General features: G+C 35.5%; 1 long non-coding RNA gene across 1 annotated transcript; it reads right to left on the bottom strand.

Annotated features, from left to right (window-relative positions):
* Positions 1-426: 426 nt before the first annotated feature.
* LOC139593039 (uncharacterized) lies at positions 427-8234 on the bottom strand. Its single transcript, XR_011680189.1, has 3 exons — positions 8110-8234; positions 4183-4268; positions 427-1532 (listed from the first exon to the last, which is right to left on the bottom strand). It is a non-coding gene; the product is annotated as an uncharacterized lncRNA (long non-coding RNA).
* Positions 8235-8611: the final 377 nt, after the last annotated feature.

Here is an 8611-nt window from a genome sequence, read left to right as displayed (position 1 = left end):
TTTAGCTGCTTATGCCTTTAAAGAGGCATTCCCTGAAGCAAATATTTCTCGGTCTAGAGAATTTTTGCTGAGAGAAACCAAGAAAAAAAGAAAAATTTAAAAAGCTGAGCATCTACAGAAAATATGTAGTACCAAAGATGATGGGTTGCCCGAGCAACCTTAACTGGATAATACTGTCTTTTGAAGATTTACACTTTTCACTCCCTGCATGGTCAAATTGATAGAATATGAAGCAAATTCACATGAGGTCAAGGAACGATCAGGACTTCATATCAATGCTCCTCTGACCAGCCCCAGAGCCAGTGCTGGCCTGAGTTTGGGCAAAAACATGCCTGAAATATTTTTGCAGAAGTACTCTAGTGTTAAAGTATGGGGTTGAATGAGTGTGCTTTCCAGATGATAGTTACCCCAGATACCCCAGACATCTTCTTGTGAATTTTAACTGCTCTTCTTCTTCTAAGCCTCAGAATCTTGTAGGGCAGAGGTGCAGGGTTAGAGCTTCTGAAAGGGTGCTTCCTTTGAGGACATTAAAGACATTTCTTTTAGCATTGCAAAGTGTGCAGGCTGCTGTGCCCCTTTGTGGCAGCTAATGAGAAATCTGAAATGAAGCTTGTAAATCTAATGAGTTTTTAATTTAAAAAAGCAAACAAAAAACCAAACCAAACAAAACAAAAATCTCAAGCCAAAACCAAAAACCACAGTTTAAAGCATTAGAGTTTGGAGCTGTTAAGGGAGGACAGGTTTTTTAATTTTTTCTTTTTTATGTCTTTATCAGCTTCCTAAGATAACCCCCTAAAAACTATTATTTAGAAAGTACAAATGGATGTTAGAGTTCTTGAGATGACAATCTCCATACAGAGAATAAAGAAGCTGACTCAATAATACAAAAGCTTCCTAGTTTAGTCAAGTTGTTTTATATTCCATCTGGAAGATAGTCAGTGGTTAAACTGTCACTTATATCATCCTGGACATGTTACTATGTGTTACACATTAAAAAGGCAGTCACAAGATACACTTGGGTTTGTAATGCCATACAGACTTAATCTTAGGTGCTGAGAATTTTGTCATGGGAACCAGAAAAATCAGAGTAATAATGATAATCAGGGAAAGTACAATAAAAATAAAAACTGAGTTCAGAGGGCATTTGAACAACACATAGCTGATGACTTGTGCTTGGCAATGGCAGAGCAAGCTCATTTCAAGTTCCTATTGGCTCTGATGGGTGTTTAAAATAATGAGGAAAACTCTTTTTACAGTGAAAAAGGAACATCAGTTTCTAAAATAGCACATAAATAAAATTTAGATTCCTGAGTTGTAGGTCACAGTCCTAAGCACACCAGAAGAGCAGCCATCTAGTCTGCACTAATGTAAGTCTTTGTGACAGAGTTTCTTATTTGTAGATCTCAGTTATGACAGAGCTGAGCAATGGACCATCTCTCTGAATCCAGATACCTAGACAGTGTTCTCTCCTTGTTATCCATGAGGCTTGATGCTTTGCATGCTCACTAAAGTGATTAACATCCAAACAGAACCTAGAGATGAACAATACTTTATTATAAAAATTTTAAAAAGCAAAAAACAAAAAATACCCCAAACCAAACCAAAAAACAGCCAACCAACCAACCAACCAACCAAACAAAAAAGATCAAAAACCAGAGTAATATGTCCAGTCTAGAGAAAATCTAGCCTAGAGAAAATCTTCCCACAGATCAGGAAGATAAGAAGTTTTCTAAACACTAGTAAAGGGAATACTTAGAAAGGTTTATTTGTAATTCTTCCTGTTAAACTACCAGAAGTGAATTCTATGATGAGAGAATGGAGGGAGGAAACATGAATCTTTTCAGATAGTGAACATTTGTCTTTATTGTCTGATTGCCATTTCTATAGGTTTTTCTATTCTCTGCATTTTGGCCTAAATAATATTGAATTCTCTTTCATATAGCACTTAAGCATAAGAACTATCTGCATGTCCTGCACTAGCTCCCATTCCACTCTCCTTATGCCACTTTCTGGTAAGAAAAGAGATATGAATTTGAATTTGCTTATATGAAAAATGGAGATGGACTACTATTCTTGAAATAGCTGCCTTATTGACTGGCCCATTGTACAAAGTACCTTTATTCAACATCTGTTGCTTTAAAAAACTTGGTTGAAAATAAACAAAACAGGACAAGCAAAGCATGATTCTTGAATATTGATTTGAACATTTCTTTGGATAGCTATTCAAGGGAAAATAAATTTAAGACTCTTCAATGATTCACCAGGTGACCAGGTTTTTGGTAAGTCTGATATTAGAAGCATTGTGGTGTCATTTTGAGATCATGAGATCCCTGATATGTAGAACAGACCCACTAGCAGCGTAAGACATCAAGGACTTCAATGCTAAACATTCTTAAAAGTTAAAATAAATTAAATTCTAGGTTAAACCCAGTTCCAAAATGGAAGGAAATGAAAGGTTTGAAAAGCAACTTCCCAATATGTGACAGAGGAAGTTTTCTTTGAATCTTAGAGAGCCGAATACAGTTCAAAGTTATTGAATGCAGTTAAATTTTAAATAACAAGCAAATAGCAATAAAAACATGGTAAATCAAGATTTCTACCTAAGCAAGCTTCCAATTTACTGCATAGCTAAGTAGGGTAATGCAGTAACCACACCTTAAACTTGAAGCTATTCTACTTCCAATTTTCTACAATGCCACTGGCATTAATCAGTTGCATGGTTAAAATCATTAGGGAAAACAAATTAAATAGTACTTTAAATTGAAGTTAAATGTACAATTTATGCATTACACATCTCTTGCTATAGCTTTTACACCCAGGTTTATCTGAGGCTGCATTTCAGTGAAAATTGATACCATTTTTATGGGTATGTAATACCATTATCAGTTTTTAAAATATTTTCGTAGCAGTGACACAAAAACATTAGGCTATACATTTTCTTTGCTATCTAATATTGTTGGTGGTCTAGAGGCCTGATCTCAAGTTGAGTCTTTTTAGCTTTGAATTTTCTGTGATTGCCTTATTATTTGTTTAGCCCACTGGCATGAATAATCAGTATTTTCCAGTGCTAGAAATGTATGTACCAACAGAGAAAGCTTGCTCTTACTACTAAAAGTCAAAAAATAAGGATACTTAATCTCTGAAGACTAGGAAGGGTTTTAATTAAATTCTCCCTTAAAAAAGCAAAATCCCCTCAAACTAAATTACTATGGTGCAAAAGGTAATCACAGGGTTGTGATTCTGTGTTCTCAACATATACATCCACAGTCATATAAGAGCTTCACGTGTGTTTTAATCATAACAATGCAGTCTGAAGAACTGGAGATTGTCTTCAGCATCCAAGGAATCAGTAATGCCATGAACTGGTGTCCCTACATGGCTAATCTAAAAAATATATGAGACTTGATTTGAAGAGGACTGCAATTAAAATTTCTCCCACTGAGGCAGAATGAGGATTGTTGTCTGTGTCACAACTGAGCAAGAATGGTGGCTTCACTTTTTAGACCCTGCCATCAACTTCTGCTTAGTTATTATAAATCAAATGCTGCCAAAACCACATGTGAAACACTGTCTCTGTTGTACTTGAACTCAATTAATTTTTTGATGTGTTTCCTATCATTGATCAAATATGATGCCTGTAGAAAAGTGCAGTGGAAAAACTTTTGATTCATCCTTTACTTGTCCTGTTTTGTTTATTTTCAACCAAGTTTTTTTAAAGTAATGTTGAATTAATGTACTTAATACAATGGGCCAGTCAATAAAGCATCCATTTTAAGAATAGTAATCCATGAAGTTTTCAAATATGGAACTGTTGATTTTCTCTTTTACAGTTTCTTTCTCATGAAGAAAAGCCTGAAATTATACAGACAACAAACTACACTTCTATAGCACACTTTTCATGTCCATTGGAGAAGTGTAACTGAACAAAAGTCCTCCTGATGGCCCTTTGTCCTCCTCTAGCTGTGTCTCTCCCAAGGATGTGATTTCTTGGCCATTCCTTGCCACTGCAAGCTGACAGCCTCTTCTCAAAGCAGATTAGAGACAACAGAAAAAACAAATTCTGAGACTTTTAAATAGGTTTTGAGTAAAATTTTGACTGTCTAATTAACTCTGCTGTGTTGTGCCTTAAAAACATTAAGACTTTGGAGGAAAGAAAGTGAAATGGAAAACATTTCCACCAACCTACTTAATGACCAGCTTAGGTTCTGCAAATCCCTTTTCAATTGTGACAGTTTTTCCCATTACTGATGTGGAGTAGAATAAAACACCTGAATCAGAGAGGAGAAAAGAGAGAACAGGACCGTTAACTTTCCAAATGAAAGAAGTTTTCTATAGCAGAAACCATATGGTTTTTTAAACAGCTCAGGATTCCAGAGAGAAGCTGATGTGACAATAGGCCAGTTATAGCTTGTGTTTAAGGTTAGTCATAACAACTGAAATGGCACATAAATCTTACATGGTCAGGGACTTTCTTGTTTTTGTCTTCATTGTAGATTATTATTTGCTGTAATAACTGAACAAACACCTTTGTATAACACTAGAAGTATGGTAGGTGTTGCTGTCCTAAGCTGCAAGCTGCAATGTAGTTAAAAAGCTGCAATGTAGTTAAAAAGCTGCAATCTGAATGTAGTTAAACCACATGACAGAAGAAATGTTGCAAGTTTCATGCTTCTGCAATGTGTGAAGCAGCAGCCTGAAGTCTGAACCATGCAAGTTTCTGTACAGCTGTCTCATTGTGACCTGCCTTATTCTTGATATCTGATTGAGTATGAAAAAATCTTAATTCTAATAACCATTTTTTCCTTGCTTTTTATTCATGGTTGAGTTCTACTGTTTTCTCTAGGGCAGAAGAAACCTTTTTCTTTTCCCAGAACACAGGAATAGGTAAAATATTAATTCAGTGCCTGACTTCCCTGCTCAACTGAAGTGTATATCAGTTCACTGCAGTTAGAAATGTATATAGCCCAGCAGCTTGAAACAGCAGTGCTTTCCCAGGAACCCTCAAGAACAGAGTGTTTTTTTCAATGTTCATTAAAAGGTGAGTCCTAAGATCTATGCTTCATTTCACTTTTATTATTCAAATCTGGAAACACAATTCTGTAATTATGTTTTTACTTGAACAAGACCTGTAAATATTTGAATGAGCTAAATAATAAAATCTCTATTTTTTATATTACCTCTGAACACTTAATACTGATAGCTCTAATTTTAATGTGACAAGCATTAACCCATTATTAATAATTTTGATAATTATAATAATAATGTTTTTCATAATAATAATGTAAATAATGATAGAAAATTTGAAATGCTTATAAGTCTACATCTAAAAGTAGGCCACTGGTTCAGTGCCCTTTGATATTCCTTGAAGACAGATACATTGGACAATCATTTTCAGATCTTTACAACAATCCATTTTTCTCTCTCCTTAAACTTCATGAAATAAGGAACAATAGTAGGTAACTCTCTTCCCACCTATCACACTGACTGAAATAAAGTCTATTGTGATCTTGTCTTTCCTTCAAATCAGAGAGAATAATACAACTCATTTCTTTTCATTTTTTTCTTTTTTTTTTTCTACTGCAATCAATCCATCTTTGAGAAAATGTTCTGAATTGTAATTGTCACTTGCAACTTACTTTTTGCATAGATAATGACCAGGGTCTGTGAATTTTTCCTGTCCTGGGGGCAACACATCCAAATCTTACAGCCACTAAACAATTAAATTACACTTTCTGAAAGTAAAAGAAAGGGGGGGCTCAAGGAGTAACTTGTAGGAAATTGGCAATGAGTTTTAATCTCATCAATGGATAGTGTCAGGCCTGCAGCTGAGTCTCAGTGATTCTCAGATGGAGCAAATGCTCTCCAGCCTTGCTCCTAATCTGCAGGTTTGTGCCTCTGCATGCAAATTCATGAGCTGTACTTTGCCATGCAGTATAAGCCAGCTATTCCTCTTGGTATATTCCATTTGGTTAGAAGCTTCATTATCCAGTGAAGATGCTGAATTGCTTATCAGAGGAGAACGCAGTTTGGTGTTCAGATCTCAGGTGAGCTGATAGCGATTGAAAGTTATAGTGTGAGTAACACAAAAATGATCTGGGTGTCATTAGGAAATACTGAACAAAGAAACCACATTCTACTGTCATACTCAGTTTTTACAGGATAACAGAATATTTAGCTAAATTAAAGCACGTATTCCTTACCCCTGGCAATTGAGAACTTTTGTCCTGACACCTGCTGGTCACCAGCTGATGTCCTGGTACATAAAGAGGGACTGGTTTTATTTTTATGCAATTTTGAGTCTTACAAAAGAATAATTGGATTTTATGTTTGCATTGAAAACTCTGCTACATATTATGTGTGAGTTCCTTGGGTTAATTAACTCTTACAAGCATAACAATGGCAGTTATAAAAGTGTTGTTTTCAACTGTTGGGCTAGCATCCGTCGCCTACTTCATAGAAAGAATACTAGAACACCTAGTATAGATACTGGGTAGAGATACTTTCATTATGTCTTCCTTTTTTTTTGTTTGTTTGTTTTTGGTGGGTTTTTTTTGGTTTGGTTTGTTTGGTCTTTTTTGTTGTTGTTGTTGTTGTTTTTGTTTTTATTTTTTTTTGTTTTCTGGTCCAAATTCTCCTAAATTCTTAATCTCTAATTACAGAGAATATACAACTTGCTCACTCACCATTACCTGGTCATTGCTGTTCTATAGACCTTTCATATTCACAGAGATTTCAGGATTTCTGTAATGATGGAATCAAAACCCAAAAAAGTCTCCAGGCCATGTCTTCATTCTCCAATCTGGAATAATGCCTAAGCCCCATAGGGCCTCTCTACATAAAATTTTGCTCACAGTGCATTGTTTCCAAAAAGTATTGCACCAATGTAAAATCAATGTGTCATTATTTAGACCTCATTTTTTTTTCTACCTCCAATGAGAAATACATGAAAGTATTAACTTTCATTTTGTGATAATTAATACACAGAAATGACAGTCATGATGTACAGCTTTTCATTACTCTTATTTCTACTTGAAGTTTGGAAAAAGATATGGGAAAATAGGACAAAAACTTAAGGTGATAGCTATTTCATGCATTCTGACTCTGTTGATTTTGGCTTAAAAATGTCGCCTGCTGGTCTGGACAAGGTACCAAGTCTCAAAAGCAGCCAGCTGGCTGAATATCTTAAGGGACTAAATCCCATTGACATAAGTGTTTTCCTTCTGAAGGAAAGACTAGCACACTATTATGATAACAGATAAAAAGACACTGAAATATTTTAAAATGAAGAAAAATCCAGCTGATCTCAGTCAAAGGCATTTTTTCCTCCCTTCTCCTTCCCTCTCTGTATGAAATTTGAGTAGTATGATTTTTTGGGAGATTCCAGGGTTTTGAATTCACAGAATTTATTGCCACAAACAGTGAGAAAGGAACAAATTGCAAGGCTTCTGGACTTCCTGTCACTTCTTTGACTGAAGATTTCAGGCTAGTGGAATCTGCACTAGAATAGATGCTATTATAATGCTAGTACCTGTAGGCATTGATAAAGTGTATTGGAGTCCACTCACATTTATGGTGGAAACAAAAAAAGTCATTTCCATGCAGAAATTACAAGGGAAGTATAAAATGAGAAAGTTAAAAGAGAAGGAAAAAAGAAAAAAAAAATTTGGTAATCTATCTTACATGTTTCATGCGTTAATAGCATATAACATCAATTTATCTTTTTGTTTGGGATTGCCTTATTCTCTGCCATGGTTCTCAAAAGGAGTTCATCTGAGAGCTAACATGGGCTATTAAGATACAGAGACTTGTGTGAACTCTCCACATGCATCTGAATCATCCCAGCTCTCTGGCGGTCATAGCAGAATTGTATGTGACAAATAACCTGGTGCTAGCTGGGACCTACTTAGTCTGATAAATTAGATGTATTTAATACACTCGCCTTAGGGAACAAATGAAAGATAATGTGCTTTAAGTGTTTTCAAAAATAATTCCCAGTTCTCAAAACTCTGACAGAACAATTTTCTCCCAATTTTTCTGGCAGCTGAATATTTTTTCTTATGGTTCTAGTTGAAGAGATCTTGGTGGGAACAAGAAAGAATAGATTTATACCTCAGCGATAATGTGAAGGTGTAATCTTCTTGGAAGAAGAACAGATGAGCAATAAGCATTTGAATTTGGTCTACCTGATTTTTTCCTGATAAACACCTTGTTGGCATGCACAGACAATTGCTGAGCAGAGAAAGAGAGAAACAGAAAGAACAAAAGAAAATTAAAACCCCAGACTTTACTCTCAAAGGCCTCACAATCCTATTAATATTCATGCCCAGCTCGGCATAAACCAAAGGGGCTGCCAGCACTGGCAGCATTCCTAATGTGGTAGATCAAGGAAGAGCCACTTTGACCAAAACTACTTCATAGCTTTCATTATAATCTCCCTTGAAATGGAAAAGTATCCTCAAGTCCACTTCAGTGTACCAGATCACTCAATTTATCTGCATGTTTGCTGTTGAGATTTAGTTGTATAGATTTAGATCTGTTGTTATTCTAGAAACAGCCTTTAGAATTTTGGGCATTCAGAGACCCTTATCCTCTTTTCTCCATAAGTTTGATG

Source organism: Agelaius tricolor, unplaced genomic scaffold (assembly GCF_023055355.1).
Source record: "Agelaius tricolor isolate 1412-34295 unplaced genomic scaffold, bAgeTri1.0.p SCAF_1, whole genome shotgun sequence".
Classification (NCBI taxonomy): domain Eukaryota; kingdom Metazoa; phylum Chordata; class Aves; order Passeriformes; family Icteridae; genus Agelaius; species Agelaius tricolor.
Note: the sequence above shows the minus strand (reverse complement) of the source record. Positions and strands in the feature narration are given on the sequence as shown.